Source organism: Chroicocephalus ridibundus, chromosome 4 (assembly GCF_963924245.1).
Source record: "Chroicocephalus ridibundus chromosome 4, bChrRid1.1, whole genome shotgun sequence".
Lineage (NCBI taxonomy): Eukaryota > Metazoa > Chordata > Aves > Charadriiformes > Laridae > Chroicocephalus > Chroicocephalus ridibundus.
Genome location: NC_086287.1, coordinates 18,503,074 through 18,520,137, shown reverse-complemented (window position 1 = coordinate 18,520,137; position 17,064 = coordinate 18,503,074). Strand labels below are relative to the sequence as shown.

The following is a 17,064-nucleotide window of genomic DNA, read 5'->3' as shown; positions in this document are numbered from 1 at the left end:
ACTGAAACTGGAAGCAACATGGTGTAATGGAGCACTGTCCTAGCTTAAAAATAGCTGCCTCCAAAGCCTTCCTTTTCTCTCCACATTCCACGTAAAGGAATGGTTTAATACCATGGGCAAAGACCCTCAAGTAATGCAACGGATACAAGAGTAGAGGTTGTGTGTATCTTTGCTCCTTTATGATGTACAAAGAAATGTCCTGAAAATTGGATTTTTCAAACTCTCTGGAGCAGATAATCTTTTTGCTGTCTGCGTGAGCCACACCAAGCACAACAGGGGTCGAGTTCCCAGATGATGTGCCTGGGCAACTGAGCAATACAGGTGTCAGAAATCTGAGCTTGCTGGAGGACTTCTTGGAGTTCTCTTATGGGTACTGGGAATGTCCTCCCACTGTAAGCAGAAAGCATAGAGGTATTCCATTTTAATAAATGTCAAGTTTTCTATCGGCTGTCCATTAAACCCTGGAGTGCTGTGAGTTTTTTTGAAGAAGGGTAGATTCTTGGGTGGTGTGAATCCACGTGGTTCCACTGACTGTCTTGCAGCTAAGCTAGATTTCTGCCAGCTGGGAAGCCAGCCTGAAGAGCTTAACGCAGTCTTCCTAGAATTCACTCCCAACTCCCCCCATCTTGTGATGATAGGTTTCCACTCCCATTTCCATTCTGCAGATGGCCAACAACTTCTGGGCCAGACAAAAATGGAATTTCTAGGATAGCTCAGATCAGACCTTGACTTGGAGCCAAGCTCTCCAGATGTTTGGGGCTTCGGTTTGGGCCATCCAGTAACCGATCTATCTACTGAATCTGGAGAAAGCAGCAATGTTTGAAGTGGTTTCCCATCAGACACCTGATGGGCATCTAGTAGGAGACAAGACCACCCTGCCTTGTCCATTGACTCTACAGTTGCAGAGCTGTGAAGGTCCCTGACACAGGAGAAAGGGTTCTTCATGGAGTAATTTTTTGTTTTTCTGCCTGCCCCCCGAACCTTTTATTTTTCTTGTTAACGAAGCAGGGAAGAAAAAAGGAAGAAAAAAGACATTCCAGAGTGAGCAGGAGGCAGGGAGTAAAATTAGCCGAGAAGCTTCCAAAAAAATGTGCGGCTTACACTTAGGAGAGCTTGTTTTTGTTTACTCTTTGTTTTGAATTTCCACTCTTTGCCCTCAGATGAAGCTCCAGGAGAAGGGGGAGCCTGAAGGAGGCCTCAGATGTCTGTGCAGCTCTTAAATGCTGTGAAAGGAGCCCTGATGAAACGTTAAGGCAGTGGGATGGATGACACTCAGTGAGAGGTGGGTGCAGCACTTTTGATGGGTTTTTGCTGTAGAATCCTTTTTTCCAGAGAGTTTAACCCTCCTTGCGATTGCTAGGAAAGGGGGGGGCAAGGGGGAAGGCCAATCTTTGTTAACCTCTTCAGTGCTGTGTTTCCCCAATGATGGTTGTCACCTGCATCACAGGAGAGCCTAAAGGCTGAGACCAAGTGGTCTGTGCTTATCTGTATGTTGTATGAGAAGATTCCTTCTTGTCTAGCAGACACGACAGAAGCACAAGACACACAAAGAAAGCACCAGAGCTCTCTCACTTCTGTTAAGCAAAATTCAGCCTGGATGATTTCTAAGCAATGAATTGATAAACTTTTAACACACTAATGATCCCATTGGAGCTGGCTGTATATGTAAAATTAAGCATAAGCTTAATAAATGTATGTGCTTTTCTAGGCTGAATGTCTTAAGAGCATGTCTTAAGGCATAAGCCAACTCTGAGAAGACTTAGGAATAAGCAGCCTGAGTGGGTAAAATTTCTTACTGACAACCACAACAGAGAATTTTTGCATCTTTTTTGTTTACAGACTGCTTAGGTCCTGGTCCTGATGACTGATGAAACCAGGTTCCTCATGTAGATTGCTCCCTGGTTTGAAGCCATGTGGCTGTTCCAGTGTTCTCTGTCCTGTAAACATCTCCGAGAACATGGCACACTGCTTCATCTGTCTCTCGTTAAGTGGAGAATGTGATTATTATAATTATTATGCAGACTTGTCAAACCAATCTGGTGTCTCCAGACTTCACCAAGGATCAGGTAGTTTCACCAAGATGCCATCTTCTTCTTGACAGCTGACACGGAGAAAGCTAAGAAACGTTAAAAAAAATACATATTAAATATACTGTACACAAGCAAAAGTGCCAAAATGCAGGCGGAGTACATGTCAGGGAATTATTTACAGTGGCTGAAGTTTGAAATCTATTGAGGCTGAAGTTAAAATATCAGCTGGGATCCCAGCCCAAGCTTGGTCACAAATGGAACACGTCAAAAAGTGCTCAGGAAATGAGTAGAGGCCCTGCTGAGCAAAGCCAGCTCTTCTGTGGCTGCTCCTTCCCGCCCCGAGCTCCAGCAGAGAAAGAAAAACCCTGCTAAAAGAATGAGAGCAGCTGAAGGGAACAAGTGTCATTGCAGTGCAATGTCCTCTGGAGAGCCAGGGAGCTGCTAGGCAAGTGCACTCTGGGCAGCGATGCCCTGGGGAGCTGAGGGCCCTCGTAGCAGAGGCGGGGAGGAAATTTGCGGCCGACCTAATGTCTATCTCGCAGTTATTGCGGGTAGTAATAGGACCAGAGTGCATTAAAACATCAGGCTAATTTTGCAGCTGGTGTGAATTGGTGTTTCTCCACTGATTGTGATAGTTCCATGACGGGAGAAACTGGATGAGGACTGGGTTTGTTGGCAGCACCCTGTAGAGCACCTTAGAGTAGGTGGGACCCCCTGAGCACCGACAGTGCAGGAACAGGGCTGAGAAGAGTGTGCCAGCTCGGTGGTCATGCCTTTGGCACAGTGGATGGTGAGTGATGTGTAGGAGTAGTTTTACAAAGGTAGGGAATAAGTGTGCACTGGTGGCGTAGCTCATGTAGGTGTCATCACCGAACCCAGGCAGGAGATTCTGTAACTACCGCTTGTGTAAGAGCATGAAGTAAAGGGATTGTGAGGTGAAAAGAGGGTTCACTTTGTAGGACCCCTGCCCATTGTTAAATTCCCACAAACACACACACACACAGGCTTGTTGGTCCTCCCAGGACAGGCATGCTTCCCCTTCCATTACTCAGCTCTTTGGTGTGTCTCCCGAGACACGCAACAGCAACGCTGTGTGTTCATGTGCTGCTGCTGCCCGGGCTTCTGGTGTCATCCTCCCCACAGATGGATCCACCTTTCCTTGAGAGAAAGACAGAGATTGATACAGACCATAGACTGACACTTGTCCCTTGTGGTGGAAAGAAAAGTGGGACCTATCTGTCTTCTGCGATGACAGCTCATCTATCATCGGACCTTTCCCTCTGAAGTGTTAAGTGGGACCTTTGTGCACAGCTGCTTGAGCTGTCCTCCTTCTGGGTGTGGGTAGGTTCCTTCAGGGCTAGCCGTGACCAAGGGAGAGATTCTCCATTTGCTAGTCTGCTCTGTTACCCAGCACCTGTACAACATTCTTAACTGACCTGAATAAAAAGCCAGAGGTGATCAGTTAATCTCCTGGACTTAATGGTGTATGCTGATGCCTTTCAGCTTGCTAGTGTCCTAGATCAAAGCCAGATACAGGTAGCAAAATCTCTGCACTGTACCATAGCTCCTCTGATTCACGCAGTGTCTTTTCTTCTATTGTCCTCCACTGGAGTTGGAGAATACTCACTGTGTAGAAGAACTCCCCCCTGGAGATCCCTTCTCATCCACATGCACGGCGCCCTCCCAGGAATGCTAGGAGGGAGGCCATGGAGAGCAATGCTGTGTGATCTGGTGTGGAGCACCGCAAGCTAAATGAAGCGTTTCTCCTCCCCGGGGAACACTCACATGCTCTGAACAGCAGCAGCAGCAGTGTGAGGATAACCCCAGCGTGGGCATGGGGCTGACTCATCTCTCCAGAAGAGGCAACACTGTTTATTAATCACTGCTCCTTTGAAGTGGAAAAATGGAGAAAACCTCTCATGGCCAACGTTGTGATTAACCATCTAATTGTTCTGCTGGTATGTTTGCTTAAGGGGTTTCCTTTGCTCTGTGTACATTAAGAAATAGTTTCTCATCCTATCGTTGTTGCACCCAGATGATAGTCATTAGCGATGTGCCAGACAGACCCATTGTATATGCCTTGTCCTGACTTTTTTTTTTTTTTAATCCCTGTGTCCATCTCTGTTGAAGTGACTTCAGTGTTGGAGGGAGAATGACAGCTTTTCAGAGCAAAGTCTTCTGTTCCCAAAACATGCAGAGTCTCTTCATGGAACAGAATTGATTCCTTGTTCCTGTCAACAAAGATCCTTCAGTCATCTTTTCCATCATGGGAGATAGTGCCACAAGTGACGGAGAGTGCCTCAACATCCTTTTCTGGGAGAAGACCCATCAGACCGGGCTGCAAGCGCTGGCTGGGTACTTAGCCCCAGCTGAAATGCAGAATCACAGCATGTCTTACCAGCTCTGAGCAGGCACGTCCCAGATACGGCTGATGTGGAGCACAGGATTTTGGAGGGAGCTGGCACATCTAGCCCTAGCTGTGGGAATGTCTCCTCTTCAGTGCACGCCGGGTTACACAAGGGCTTAAACTTTGTTGATGCTCTGTGCCTCCTAGACTTTGCTTGGTTTTGCTTGAAATATTAGACTGGACTGAAGTCTTGGGGCTTGGCAGAGGATACGTGGGTGAGCTTTAGTTTGATCTGCAGTGTGAGTAAGAAAGAAGATCACTTTGTCTTTGCCTGTCTTGATATTTATGTGTCTGTGAATATGGGAAAGCAGAAGTGCATCTCAGCGAGCAAAATGTGAAAGAAAATGGTATTAATGGAGGACAACTAGTTCTGGAAATTTTTGTCTAACCATTCATTCCAGGCCAGGTCCAGCGAAATGTTCCATTTCAGGTACAGATCCCGTAGGCATACATTTCAGTAACATGTCAAGCCCTTTTTCGCTATATCCAACAAACCAAAAGGAAGTTTTCAAATGACAAGTAGCTTAAAACCAGACAAGACTTGTTCAGTCTCACTGACATTGCTGTTGCCTTCTGTGCCACAGCGCACATGGTGAGCTTTGCGAAAGCACACATGCCCTTAACCCTGCTCCCGTGGAAGTCCATGCAGGTGTTAGTGTGTTTGTCACCAGACCCCACGACACCTTAGATGTTCCCCTGCGTTGCGCGCCATGCAGCAGGTTCAATTCAGAAAGGTATTTTCACACGCCGGGCAGCTGCGTTGTAACTGAGGTGTAGCGAGTGGCTCCTGCTTCGTTTGGTGCTGCAAGCCTGTGGACTGCAGCTAGAGGGGGTGAGCAGGCAGAAGATAGTTTTAGCTGAAATTTCACATGTGAAACTTTTCATCTTGCCCCTCTCTCTTTCCTCCTTCTCCTGATCGCAGTGGCACCTGCCTTAACTGCAAACGTATCTGTCTCCAGTAGGCTTCTACACGCGTGTGCGTTCCTAATATACGTGCAGTGTGTGTATATATATATATAACACACACATATACGCGTGTGTCTATGCGTGCACAGCATATCTGACGATTATCATTAGTTACTGTGATTTGTGGCGAGACATAATGTGAGGTCTCAACTGGTGGCTGAGGTTGGAGCGCATGAAGTGCTGTGCACACGTCATGAGTAAATGGCCCTTTCTCCAGAGATCTTGCAGTCCAAGTATATGATTAGGAACAACAGATGGATACCACAAACAGACAGGCGGCGTGGGTGGGGGAGGAGCACAAAATACCACCGAGATAATTAAGATGAATGATTAATGACTCGAATGGGTAAGAAGGGGCCAAAACATGCTAGCTGAGTGTTCGCTGGTGATGCTTCACAGGAGCCTCGGCAGAGGTGGACAACAGATATATTGTATTTTGGACTTGCTCATCATCCAGACTGCTAAATTTGTTCCCAGTCTGTGTTTGTAGCAGTTCAGCTCTAATGTTATGCTGTAGCTACACTGTAAGGATGGTGTAACTACAGTGTATTCTGTGTGGAATGCTAACCCAACCACACTGAAACACTAGTCCTTACAGGAATTTTGATCTCGTAGGATCTGATCCAACACCCACTGGAGTCAGTGAGCTCTTGACCCATATGGGATTTGGGACAGTCCCAGAATGTTCAAGTGGGCTCCAAACTGGGCAAAACAATTGTGATATGTATTTAAAATGATAAGAAGAAACGCTTTGTATGAAATGCATTTAATATATTTCTGTTTGCATGTACACATTTTTACTGTGTGAAATCAGACTGGTTTTATATCTGCTGCATCTATCTTAACATGTGGTGTATGTTACAGTGGACCGATCAGTTACATGATTAAAATACGTGGTAAACAGATTCACAGCATGCTTAGCACTAGCAGTTTCATGTTTTTGAAGTGATTTTTAACCCCAGTCTTTTTTGGTTTTGTTGTTGCTTGTTTGTCTTCCCTTGAGAGATTGTCCATTGGTGTCCTAAGTCAGCTCAGTTTGTCTCACAAAGTTCCTTCCATTATTTTTATGTTAAGTGACTGCCTGGCTAGTCCTAGAGGTCACCCAGCTTTCTCCCCACTTGGAGAGGTTGGATGTTGGTAGAAGAGGATCACGTGCAGCAGCTCCCCTTGGTGTGGATAAACACAAAATGTCAATGCTGCCGGGCTAGCAGTTTCCACCACCACGGCATTCACTTAGAAGTAAATACAGGGGGCGGGGGTGTGTGTGAAGGATGCAGAAGGTGCCAAGGAAAGATTTCTTGCTTCATCACACAGGATTTGGTTCTGGCTCTGGTACGCGTAAAAGCTCATGCAGATAGGTGGCCGGGTGGGATTTCAGATCATTCATCTCCACTCTGGAGAGGGTTGTGTACGCACAACTTTGGACTGTTCCCCTGAGTGAGCTCAAATAATTACAAGGTCATTTCCAGTAAGTCCCTACCTCTAAGGCCAGGGTTGCTCTGACAACCACTTTGGGTGGATCATCTGTGGGAACTGAACCTGGAGCCTCTGGATCCGAAAGGACAAGCCACTATTGTTAGAGCTGGAAGCTGAAATCCTTCCCTACGTCAGTAGCAGCAGCTTCATTTGTGCACCCTTCTGCCCTCAGAAGGATGGAAGCTCCACCTGGGCAGCAGAAGTTACGCTGCGACAGAAGTCATGGTCCAGTCTGATGTCCACAGATGCTGTGTGTGTGCTCATTGTTTGGACTGCCAGTTGTATCCGAGTTGAAAGCTCCATGTGTAAATGGGTACCTGTCTTCACAAGGAGCTACTATGGATTTGCATGCTTTCCTCAGTGCCTAGGTGTTTGTTGTATGTGTTAACATGGGTTATATTTTCAAATATCTGGGGGTTCAACAGAGCATGGATTCGTGTGCATGTGATGGACCAAGGGGAAATATTTGCAGCTGTTGTCACATGCATGTGAAGAAATCTTGTGCTCCTTTTCAAGCAGAGCTTTTCAGACAGCCACACGCGGCATGAGGATTCAGAGAAGGATGCTGGCTCTGATGCCAAACTTGTGGTTTCCTCTAACTCATTTTGCAGGGCCTCCTTTTGCTGGCTAGAAAGCCTTCACTTGAAATGCAATTACCCAGATGTAGAGAAGAGAACAGGCGTAGCCTAGCCATACCAGAAAAGAGGAAATTTCCTCAGATTGCCCCTTCACTATCAAAGGTGGCACATTTTCTACATTTTCCAGATAAAGAGGGGAAGACTTGGGCTGGATCCTTGTGTAAATGCATAGCAGCACAGCCCTATTGACTTCAACAGAGCTTTGCCAGTAAATATTAGATCATAAAAAGGGGTAGCTAGATATAGGGCCAGGTATAATATCACCAGCAGTGCAAAACAGTAGTTTTATTGGAATCAATGGAGCAATATCAGTGGAGAATCTGACCTTTTGCGTGTGCCCAATTGATGTCAACATTGAAGTGAACTTCCTCCTAAAAACTGCCTTGCTTTTGTTAACTCTTACATTCACTCTGATCTGCCATCCTTTAAAAAATGTATTTATTTTTTTCGTGATGCATTGAGAGGCTGATCTCTGATATTTTCAGAATTTCTGGTTCTCTCTTGTATCCTTTCCGTTCATTCACTTCTTCACCTGTGTTGCATTCTCTTAATTTTTTCCCTGCTTCTCATCTACCTCTCCATCCTTTCACTCGCATCCTTTCCCAGCAAGATGCTGGGATTAACTGAACTGAAAAATTCCCATAGATCAGATTGACACACATACTTTTGTACTGTGGAGTTTCTCTTCATCACATCATCCTCCCCCTCTGATTCCTTCCTGGGTCTTCATGCAGCAATGGACATGATGGTTACCTCTTCATTAGGGCTGTCTAAGCTCCTGTCCACTCTCAGTCAACTCTTTGCTTGGAAGGGGCCAGCTGACAGTGGTGGGCCATACCAGGAATGTGGAGCCAGGGTATCTGCTTTCTCCTTTTCCACCTGGAGATACTAGGAAGAAGTACTGAATGTAAAGACAGTATTGAATTATGAATATGAGTCAAGAAGACCATGGAGCTGGAAGCAGTCATTTTCCCTCATCCCTGTAAACAAGGATATCCATCTACCTCTGAAATACTGGATGATGGATGGGGTCTGAGCTGGTGATCATGTTGGATGATGGTGCTGTATTCTCTGGTCTGCACACAGCAGCTGTTAGTGGAGGCAGAGCTGGCATCACTTGTCCTCATTCACAGGGTCAGCTCTGAAGCCCACGTAGAGACATGGTGTGCACTAGACTTATGCCTGTTTGCTCAGAGAGGAGGTTTCTCTACCGTAGAGGCTACTGCCACCTCTTTGGTTCCCTGAATCAGAAGGGCCTATGGACTGCATCATGAGAGAGATATTTCCTTGTGAGAAAGGACTGAAAGTTCCCGCATATCTTTCCAGCAAACCTCAGCTTTACTTGTCCCTTCTTTGACACCAAGAGGTAGAAAAAGCTGCAATCCATGAGGACCAACAAGCTGGTTTGCAGGTGGTGTAATGTTTGGGAAGAGGGCTGTATGGGACTTGCTCTTGGGAACAAAGAGACAATCCCAGTTTGGGGGGAAAACACAGGCAGTCACAGTTCTGTCTGCTGGATCTTTGGAGAGTGACAGCAGCCTTACTGCTGAGGGACTACCTCTGCTCCCAGATGAGCTTAATAAAAGGGTGGAGCTGATCCAGGCAAAAGTCTTTTACGACCCACTAGCTCATTGAGGGCTTGTTGATAAGGGAGTAGGTAGGGAAGAGGGTGGAGTGGCTGTACCTTTCTTTTCAAAAGAGGAAGGCAATGATAACAGTCACAGTTATTGGGAAGGTTCAAAGGCGGACGGAGCACAGGGATGTGACTGGAGGAAAGTGTTGTGGATGGATATTATCCTACTGAGGGTTTCTGGCAGAGGCTGTGTAGGCCTGGAACAGCTGGAGATCATGGGAGAGAAGATGTGAAGGCTGGAGCTGCAGCTGAGACTACTTGTCTTCAGCTGGTGGGTTAGAGAATTGAGGAGGCTGCATGTGTGATGGACTTCTCCTAACAAGCAGGAGATTACAAAGGGTAGGTGTCCACCGATGTTGAAGGATCTGTGCTTGTGTGAGACCTAAAAATAAGGTTGGTTTTGCTGAAGAAGTGACAGAAACAAAAGTGATGTTAGTGAATAAAATGAGAAGAGCAACTAGCCTCTATAAGAAGAGAGGTGGAGGCCTGCAGTGGTAGCTGAGGAATGGCACTTTAGAAAGAACAAGGACACAGAGAAACTAGGATGTTGAAGACAGAGGAGAATGTCTACAGCTTCAGGAAAGAAAAATCAGGTAAATAAGTGTGTGGTAATGGATAAGTGTCAGTGGGTAGATGGGAGAAAGAAAGCACTGATGCTTGTTTGAGTGGGTGATATATTAGTGGTAAGATTGTGCCTCATCTGTTTGGGATATGGAGTCGGATCAATAAGAGACAACTGGAATGAATATATGGATGTAAAATGTTGTGAGTCTGGGTAACAAAATGTAGGAACTTGAATTAATCATGCTAGGTGCCAAAGTGAGTATCTTGGGGTAAAAAAAAGAAAAAAAGGACAGTGAAAAATAAATAGTATTGAATTTGATCAGTTGCTCAGGAAAGGCAGAGACAGAATGCAGCTTTGTCCATGTATGCAGAAATAGTGTTAAATTTCTGTGAAGAAACTGGTAAGGGTAGCGTGAATGAAAAATGGATGTGTGTTGGTCAAAAAAACTTTGGCTATGAGTTTCTTGCACTGAGAATCCTCCATGGGCCACAGACTCGTTTGATGTGTTGTGGCTTTGGTTTCTTGGGTATAGATTGAAAAGCCTCAAGAAATTGTGAGCATTAATGGCTGATGAACTATTTTTTTCAGATAGTTCCTCCTCCTTCAGTCAGTTTTGGTACTGTTTCTTTTTGGTACAGAAACTGGAAAGCTATAGATGGGCTAGTGACCCAATTTTTTTCATTAAAAGAAATGGAAGACTACATAAAGCTATCCTTGCAGCTCAGTTTATTGATTTCAAAAGGTGAACTTCTCAGAGAGGTTAGCATGTTCAGGTGGATTAAGGGGCTCGGCCACTTGGATATGGAGGAGTTCTCCAAGTACAGGACACTGTGGCTATTGGGAATCTCTGCCTCAGGTGAGAAGAAGGGGATGGGAAAGGGTTTCTGGGCTTGAATTAATGCACAAGGAAAAAGCATGTGTTGGTTAACTATGAAGAATGTTTGCCGAAGACAAAAGGATATGCATGGGTTTCCTAAACAGTCAAGAAATCAGCTTCTGGGATTGTTTGTTGACACCAAAAATCAGGTTTTTGTTTCTTCCTTAAAAAATAAAATAAGGGGGGGTTATATGGTAGTTGGTTCATATGGTAAGACTGAATTTAATGACCCGAGAGCAATCTGCCTGTCTGTAGTCTTAAGATGAAGAGATGTTTGCAAATATGCAAGTTGTATGGTTAAGGATGGAGACAATGTTTAAGCTACTGTGTATGAGGGGAGAGATGAAAGCAGAGGTGCGTAAATAAATTCTGCTGGGGGGCCTGGCTGAACATTGCGTGCTGCAATCATTCCCAAGCCTTGGGCAGCAAGGGCAGGCTCAGAAGTCTCTCTGGCTAGCAGTCACTTTATAAATATGTGGGGCCCTCAGCTCTACCATAGCTGCACAGAAAAGTTGTTCTCAGTCCCCTGTGTTTGCTGTGTGAGTCAGTGCCCCACATCTGAAATGGCTGTAAGTGCTCCAGACATGCTGTGGCTATTTGAAGTCAAACAGTCTCTCATCAGGTGGTACGAAGATGAAGGCACTTCTTACAGAGAGCAGTTTGTTCCCACTCTGCTCACCACAATGAGACTTTCCCTCCGGGAGGGGGTCCAGGATAGAAGTCCACACTGGCCTCCTGTGAGAAATGGGTGATGAGGTGTCTCCCGTGTACCACTGTAAAGTGGCAGTTGTGGTATCTTCTGGGTTCTATTGAGGAAGGTCTTTACTGCAACAGGATGCATAGTGTGAGGAGGCAGAATACTAGAGGGAGCCATTAGCCAGTCACTGTTTGGTCTTGTGGTCCCCTGTTGTTGTCACTGTTTATTCACATATCAACTCATTTTGGGTGAAGAAAGATCTCATGTGAGTGCAGCATGTGCCAGGAGGAGCGGAAGCCTGCTATGCACTTGTGCTGTGTTTGCATTTTAACTTCTTGTACTAATCTTTCTTAAGAGGTTTCTATTCTTTTCTGCTCCGTTTTCTGGTTTCTTGAGGAACTGCTTTAGTAAAATACATGACCCAGAGTCAGTCCTAGATAGAGCGACTCTGGCTGCTCTCCATTAAGATCTTCATTTCTCATGAACTGTTAGCAGGGGAGTGACAAACACATCTGTCACAGTGGACTGGTCTGCTTTGGCAGCTGGTGCTGGTGGCTGCCATGGCTTGGATCAAGTACTTGCTCCTCTGTCTTGTACATCTGTGTCTATTGTGTCTTCTGCATACTTGAGTAATAGTCAGCCTGCTCAGTAACACATTGTAAAGAATTTGGGGGGGGGAGCATTTCCTGGGAGAATCCATCTTTTTGAGGTTTTCCTGAGACCAGCTCATACTATTGCATCTCTCATGATTGTCTTGTAGCATTGCGACATAGTGTTGCGGTTTGAAGAACCCCCAACAATTTATTGTTGTTCGGGCAATCATTCTACCACCTGATGACCACCTGGGAAGGGGAATCAAGGTAAAAACAAGGAAATCTGAGGGCTGAAATATAAGCAGATCTAATAGACTAAGACTAAATAATTAACATTAATAATACTAAAGAACCAATATTGATCCCAATACCTATACAAAGTATACAAGGATTGTACTCAGCCCATTCTATCAGCAGGAAGCTGTGTGCTCCCAGCTAGGGACAGCAAATGTTGGACACTGCGAGTGCTACAGCTTTGGGAGAAAGGGGAAGGGTTCAGGGGTCCAGCACTGGGGCAAGAAGTACTCAGGATCACAGCCATCATAGAAGAAAAAAAACCTCCTCGGCAAACTTTCTAGTTTATATTGAATGTGACGTTCATGGTATGAAATAATCCTGCTGGCCTGCTTGGGTCAAGTGCCCAGGTCTCACCCCTCCTCATCCCTGCACCTGGCAAGGCCTGAAAACACTGAGACCTTGAAACCTGCATACCGTAGCTGGCTATGAAGTAAATATTTTCACAAATTCAGACACCAGAGTCTTCAAAACGTGCAATTTTCTCAAGCACTAGAAGAGACCTTACTGAAAAGTAAAATTACTGAAAGAGAAATTAATCCTGTGTCGCTCAAACCGGGACACGTAGCTGCGTTTATTCTTCAGGATAGATCTTGGTGTGAATGCTTGGTGTTTCATGGTCCGTTGTCTCTTCTGCTGAAAACCATTTTGAAGGTGGACAGGGGGCGTGTGCCAAGTACCCGACTGTATCTGAGTTGATCACTCATGGGTTGAGAATGGCTTGTGTGAAACTTTCCTACTGTACCTAAAGCTGTTGTGGATTTCGGGTTTAGCTTTGAGTGAGGAGGGTGTTTGACCATGTGCATTCAGCACCAAATCAGATAGGACCTCCTGGCTTTAAATACGTGCTAAATTCCCCTGTACCAAAGAACTGAATAGATGCAACGGAAAACTTGCCACTCTACAAGCTTGTTCAGCTAACAGCTGTGACTGTTGTGTTAGCTACAAGTAGGTCATGAATACATCCACTGACTTGAAGTCTCCAGGGAACTTAGATTTTTATGCCACTAGTTTTCAAAGAGGTGAGGTAATGTACCCTATTTGTGTCAGTCAGTGCTCATTTGTAACGTGTATCGTCGTGCTGAAGTCCAGGTGTCCTGGCTGGAATTCAAAACCTGTTGTTCCTCAACAGGTCAGTAGCACGCAAATCACAGAAGCACGCGTCTGATCCCCCTCCTGGGCACAGAGAAGGGTGTTGCCAAAACTAGGTTATTTCAGGCATTCTTCTGGGTCGCTACAGGCTGCTTTTGCTGCAGCTGTCTTCCTTGCTCTTCACCTTTGGCTTCAAATAACATCAAATTTGCAATTTTGCCAGCCTTCACCTTAGTGCTTCACAGGATGTCACATTAATGCTTGGCCTTTTTAAAAACAAAGTCCTTTAGTGGTTCTTTTTCCAATTAATTGAGTTTTAACTGAAAGTTAATGGATGAAAAAGAAAAATGTGGGTATGTGTGCTTATGCAAAAGACAGCAAAAAAAATAGTGTTATTGATAGTTTGCTAACCATCCTCCTTTTGTTGAGGATGCATTAGCAATACTTTCTATCTTTAAATCAATGAGGAGTTTGAATACATAGTCCCAGAACAAGGCTGTATTCTCCTGCCAAAACACTGAAATGTGGAATCTGCTCCTGCCAGTTACTTAAAACATACAGTATTTCTTTCTGTGTCTTTGAGCTCTGTACTATCTATCACTCATTGTCGCCATATGGGAGTCTATTCAATCCCAAATAATTTGGCAGGCCTGGAATTGCTGGCTTTTCTTCCCTCTCAGGTTATAGTGATGTTGCGTGGAGAATGTGCTATGTCTAGTAAAAGTCATCTACTCCCTCCTTTCAGTCTGTCTCCAGTTGCGATAAGAGATGCTTTCCTTTTATGTTCCTGCTTAATAAAGCCCTTCTGGTGTGGTGGACACCACTGAAAGAGTTAAGTGGCTTTGAGGATTTGCCGAGATCCCAATTCTAGGCTGTTCTAAGTCAGGAATTCTGGGTCACTAACAATGTGAATTGTTCTGAATAATCTGATAATGTTTTCCTCCGTTGTGTTGCTTTGTTTCAGGGTGTTGTCACTTCATATCTGGAAGTGAGGTAGTGGAAGGAGTTCTGGAATAATTCAAAACTTTTCCTTTGCTCTTTATCCGAAATCTTTGGCCTGTGTGGATATGTGGTGGGATGCCCAGCCCTCCTGAAATGCGATGGGAATTCGTTCTCCTCTCTCCCCCCAAAGAACTCTGGGAATTAGATTTTTATTGAACTTTCTTTTTATTTGCATACACTTGGGCTGTCAGAATAGGCTGAGCAGCAGAGAGTGATGATGTTCTTAGTGCCAGAGAAACATCGTCTCTGGGAAGGAACGTAAAGCATGTCTTGAGTGCCACAAACATCTAGTAGATCAGATGGTTCCTATGGCATTCCCTTAGGAAATACTACTCATAACTCGACTCAAATGAATATGACTTTGTTACTTGGAGCCACCCAGTATCTCCTCAGATCTGATGATTGTTTTAAACTTTAAAAGCTCTCATATTCCACCTGTGTGTGAAGGATGGGTGTTTGTTAATAGCTCTTGGTTTGTGCAGCACTGGCTTCACTAGATGTACCTCAAGCCTTCTATTTATTTTTATTCCATGTGCTCCTGGGGCCTGGTGGCTTCACAATGGTCAAAGGTTTCAGAGTTGAAAAGGCAGACCTGTGTCTAGGAAACAAACTTGTCAGCTGGAGGCCAGATTTTTCCCCAGCTTTGGATCAGTTTTGCACAGTAGTCACTCACCATGGATTTACACCGGATGGTTGGATCTGGGGCAAACTCTTGGCCATTGCAATCAAATTGCTGAGTTTTTGCAGATCTTCATGGAATGTTTTCAGGATATATAACCAGTTTTTGGTGTTCTTACCTGGGTGTGCAACTGAGACACAGTTAAGGTTTTCCTAGGAGGGGGAAATATAGGAGGAGTAATCTAATTGGTGGCCTTTGCTCTTCTGGACATGCATTTTGAGTGCATTCGAGTTAATGCATCTGAATGCTTTACTGCTTGTTAGCTGAGCAAAGGTAACTGAACCCCAGTTGCGAGGCTACATGCATTAAAACTCCTTGCCTCGTAGTCCTCTTTAGGTTTGTTATAGGAGCTCTAAATCTTTATTGGTATATCTACTGCCCCTGGTTTATGGGACTAAGAAACAAATTCTGCCCTTGATGCTGCATGTGAGCTCACTGCAAACCTGAGTTTCTCTTAGCTTTGCTAGCTGAAAGCAAAGGCAGCCTACAACCTGCCAAGAGACACTATGAACTGTCTTCAGAGTTTTGACTGTGTTTCTCCTCACTCAGGAAAACATGCAGTATGGAGAGACAAGGGGTAAACATGGATCTCATAAAATATATCTCCCCTTTGGCTTGGATTATAATAATAAAATGTCTGAGTCACCACATGGTACACTGATATGAAGCAACTGCCTGCAGAAAAACCAAAGCCATGCATTTTTCTGAAAAACGAGGGGGAAAGAAGAAGAAAAAAACCATTTATTTTCATTCTTTTGGCTAGCCTAATTTTCTTCTATTTCTCATTAACCTTTAGAAAATAAAGCTAACTTTCCTGAGGGAAAATAGCACTTCTTTGCCTCACTCCAGTAGAGCTGTCCTTCAGCAGCCAAATTTAGCTAAAGGCATGCAGTGGTTTCTTGGCCTACTGAGTTGAGTCTTACTTCTGGTCTGCAGGGGACCTGCCTTTAAGCCCCACAAAAGCTATTGCTGAGACTATGGAAAATTGTCCATTGCTTGGGCCGGATGCAAAGCCCCCTGGAGGCCACTGTAGCCACTAGAAGTGCTGATCAACTGTGACATAGCAATCAGCATGAACAAGAAGGCTGTTCAGATCCCAAGACCACAAAGAGATACCATATCCTTTTCAAAACTCAAAGCATGGAGTTCCTCTCTAACCTCAATCTTTGAAGTTACTTGTCTAGGCCCTCTAAGGAGAAGGGGATGGGCACCCCCAGAGGTTAGTTTGTCACAACTTATATGAAGCGTCCAAGATAACTTCCTTCTGTAAGACTTCATTTCTCCACAGCTTGTAACAGGAGACTCGCTGACTAGCATAGATATATATATTTTGAGATAGATGTGAAGAATACCATACGTATTTGGTGGCTTCTGTAAGTGGTTTCTCTTGTGTCTCGGTGATCACAGGTCTCCTTATCTTGTATGTTCATAGAGGGACACGGATTTTGAAACTGGTTTCTTTTATCTCCAGCTAACCACAGATTTGTGTAATGGGTGGCTGGATTTTCATCTTGGGTGATGCAAAGAAGTCAGTGGACTGATGCCAGCTACTTGCATTAAGGCTTCTGGTATACGTAAAGCTTTAAAGGAAGCCATTGGAAATGTGAAGTATAACTGAGTTTGTGTACAGAAGTGTGTACAAGTCTATAGTTTGTGCTTGAGATTGTGTAGAGAATTTCTGTTTTCCCCAGAGCAAAGCAGTATGTGATTTGACAGCCTGGAAAATTGGGAACATGACACGAAGGTGTCCGAAAATGGCATTTCGGATATGTATTTTGGTGCTGGTACTAGGATGCTGTACTGGCTTGGTAAAAATGTGGTGGATTGCTTCTGTGGAGTACCTAGAAGATTCAGTCTAGAACTAAGCTGTGTCCTCTGTTAGCTTCAAATCTGGCCTTGCCTGGTGTCTTTCGGTGCCACTAAAACATTTTACCCATGCACTGGTAGTACTTCATCTCTTTATGTGGCTCTGAAGTAAATGGTCACATGTGAGATTTTAAGGATGGTCTACATGGCCCAGCACAAAGACTTGAAGAAACACTTGGGCTACCTCTTGTACTAGGAGCATCACAGTCATGTTAGTGTAATAGGCTCCCTGGGCCAAGAAGGGCTTTA

General features: G+C 44.7%; 1 long non-coding RNA gene across 2 annotated transcripts in view; it reads left to right on the top strand.

Moving 5' to 3' along the window:
• LOC134514912 (uncharacterized) overlaps window positions 1-17,064 on the top strand; it is a 71,434-nt gene that overhangs the window by 16,814 nt on the left and 37,556 nt on the right. The window contains exons 2-3 of one of the 2 annotated variants that reach the window (XR_010070832.1): window positions 1,161-1,282; window positions 1,840-3,973. This is a non-coding gene — a long non-coding RNA (uncharacterized LOC134514912). Of the gene's footprint in view, window positions 1-1,160; window positions 1,283-1,839; window positions 3,974-17,064 lie in introns of those variants that run through there. The other variant, XR_010070833.1, reaches the window with a different exon arrangement.